At 33.8% G+C, this 3,139-nt stretch overlaps 1 long non-coding RNA gene across 4 annotated transcripts; it reads left to right on the top strand.

The window, feature by feature from the left end:
- Positions 1–202: 202 nt before the first annotated feature.
- On the top strand, positions 203–2,268 carry LOC141724617 (uncharacterized). Of its 4 annotated transcripts, XR_012576810.1 has the most exons (5): positions 203–638; positions 818–864; positions 1,163–1,410; positions 1,498–1,620; positions 1,759–2,268. It is a non-coding gene; the product is annotated as an uncharacterized LOC141724617 (long non-coding RNA). The 4 variants fall into 4 exon arrangements; XR_012576817.1 differs by lacking the exon at positions 818–864 and having other exon boundaries at positions 1,163–1,362; XR_012576805.1 differs by lacking the exon at positions 818–864 and having other exon boundaries at positions 1,163–1,381.
- Positions 2,269–3,139: the final 871 nt, after the last annotated feature.

Here is a 3,139-nt window from a genome sequence, read left to right as displayed (position 1 = left end):
AAATATCTATTTACCCCTATTTCACCTTAAACCCCACTTTTTCATTTTCCCCTTGTTTAAATTTTCATTTCCCCCTTCACCCAAATTTCACTTTTTAGGCCATTTTTTCATTCCAACTCCTCTATTTTTAGTTTGCCCCCAAGTGAAAATTTTATTTCCCCCTTATATCTCCCCCCATTTTGTTAACCGCGTTTATATCTCCTTCTCATCGGTCTCTGCTCTCACCCCTCTATTTTCCCTGTTCTCTCTCTCCCAACTCTCCCTTCTCATCACTGACTCTCTCTCTCCATCTCCCCATTCTTTCTGTCCCAACTCCCCCTTCTCATGGATCTCTCTCTCTCTATCTCCCCATATTTTGTTCACTCATTTCCCCTTTACATGGTAGTCCATCTCCCTCTCTAAGCTGTAACTCCCTTTCTCTCATGTTCTCTCTCTTTGAACTTCCTATGCGGCCTCTCTTTCCATCACACCATCTGTGTAATTAAAACCTAATTTTTAACACCTCAATTTACTCTAACCTCTCACCTCTCTAAATCCAAACCCAAACCCCAATTCAAATCTTAGAAACTAACCCCTAACTCGAGTTATTCAAAAGCTCGATTTCAAAGGCAAACCCTAGTTCGATTTTTGGGTTAAAGGTATAAACTTGTCTTATTTCTTTTTTAAATGATTTTATTTTCATTGCCTTGGGTTTTATATTCTTTTCATATATTATTAAAGGAGCTCATATGTTCAATTAATGTATTAGTATTAAAAACCTACTAATTTGTTATGTCATGTAATTTTATACTGCAATTTAATTTCATCCATTTTGCAGGTGGTCCTATGATATTAATTAATTTTTGATTGCTCACTCTTATCAGTGTATGTATGTTTTCTTAGCTGCTGGATAAATTTTAGTTATATGATTGCTCAATTCACATATTTTGTTTCAATAGATTCTTGATTTTTGGATGCTTTTAATATATGATTTGTTCTTATCTTGATTTTATTGCTTTTAATTAATATTTTTTGCTTCAGATTAAATAAATTTTCATGCTGTCTATTCTAAACAAAGTTATATGATTGATTTAAGAAATTATTGGTTTTGCAAGTACTATGATTCAAGAATGCATGTATCTTAACTTTGTTCTATTTTTATCAAACTATTGGTTGTTTGTAGTACCTGGTAAACAAGTTTGAATGGGATGCGGAGAGATTATATAAACTTTGTGATATGTTTAACCAAGCCCATGTATAGATTGTTTCTAGAGGAGGAAAGAAGTTATCTAGAGTTGCAACTGTTGTAGGGGTATTTTCTCAATAGAAAGGACGATACTTGTTGGAAGCCAACATCCACACCAGGAACATAGAAGACAAGATGTGAGTGATGGGTTAGAAGGTGTGGTCGAATCTTGTGATTTGGTGGAGGTCTTTATTAATTGTCTTGTGTGAATACAAAATAAAATAGAAGCTTACACAACTCTCGTGTATCAACAACATATACTTTTTTTGCAGGTTGAACTTGACTAACCAAAGATTGCCAAGTTGGTATCGTTGAAGAGTGTATTGAAGATTCTTGTGTGAACTGTACAAAGATAACTGCTAGAAGAAAATGGAGTTTGTAAAAGTGATCATTAGGTTTGAACTTTTTGTTTTAAATTAAACCTGAAGTATTTTATTATTTGCATAAATTGATACATGGAATTGAATTTATGAAGAGAGGAAGTTTTAGTCACGAGGAGCTTAATATTTTTGTTTCTCTATTGGAATTTGCAGGACAAAACAAGACCCGAGAGCAAAGACCACGAGAATGTCTTGGACAACTGCCAACCACAGGAAAATCAATTATTAATCTTCAAGCCCTGGGAATCTAAATTTATGGATGATATGAACCTATTACAGGGGATTCAAAAGCTAAAAATTCATTGGAAAATATAGTTGGATATAGTTGAGCAAAAAAGGTATTTATAGTTGGCATATTAGTGCGTATACTAGAGAAAGCGTCATGTGTGTTTGCACATGTAAATGTCACCTGAATTTCTAAAGAAAGTTAATTCAGATTTTTCATTTTTATATGTTTTAACAAGCAATATAGAGTCCCGAAGTACATGTACTCGAATGGTCTTATTTTTCTTAAGATAGAACTTGGTTATACTTAGTTGGTTTTTAGTTGAAATGGTGTAATGGATGGTTGGTTGATTGCTGGAGTAATGGAGGGTTGGTTGTTTGCTAGTGTAATGGTGATGACTTAGTTGTAATCTCGATGGTTTTTCTTTGGATTTTAAATTTGATGGCATATTAATTTTACAATGTTGCTTTATTTGCTTTGCATTTGGAAACCATTGTCTGAGGGGATTTTAACCCGTAAGTTATCCAGTTAAAACATTCTTATAGTTTGTTTCGCACAATAATTTCAAAAACTAAAAGCTTGTTATATTGACTTTCGCACAATACCAAACTCAATAAAAAACCCTTCTCTATAAAACTAATTATGTTCAGACAACACCATTTGTTATAAAAAGAATCATGTCTTAAACACTAACTCAACACATTGTAAACTAAAAGACAAGTGTGAAACTAAATCACACAACACAAGAAACAGGACAAATCTTGTATGAGAAGAGTTCCTACAACACAAAACAAAATGCAAGTGTTGTCTGTAGAATTTTACTACAAGAGCTATTTAATTCATTTGTGTTGTGTGTTGATCTGTAGAACAACCATTTGAGGACAATAAGAGTTGTATTACTTGTTTTGTTCTTATATTATTATGGACACACTACACAACCGTTTCCAGAACACTTGACTAATACAGATGTTTACAATATAAGTTACAAGAATGCGTTGTCTATTCTGGATGTAACACAACAGGTTTACTACTCTGGTCGTTGTCTGTGCTCATTCACACAACAGTTTTTTCCCGTTGTCTGATCCATGTAAGAGACGGCGGCTCAATAGTCAACCGTTTTTCAGGGTATCAGATAACGGGCAAAAACCGTTGTGTGAGTCGGTTTTCCTTGTAGTGATTGATGTAACCTGGAAACATATTCTGCTTTACCATCACCTTTTCATGCTTTGGTGTAACCTAGAAACATATTCTGCTTTACCATCACCTTTTCATCCTTTGATTAGCCAAACAAGTTCTTTAACAGAACCA

This window comes from Apium graveolens, chromosome 1, assembly GCF_009905375.1.
Source record: "Apium graveolens cultivar Ventura chromosome 1, ASM990537v1, whole genome shotgun sequence".
Taxonomy (NCBI): domain Eukaryota; kingdom Viridiplantae; phylum Streptophyta; class Magnoliopsida; order Apiales; family Apiaceae; genus Apium; species Apium graveolens.
Note: the sequence above shows the minus strand (reverse complement) of the source record. Positions and strands in the feature narration are given on the sequence as shown.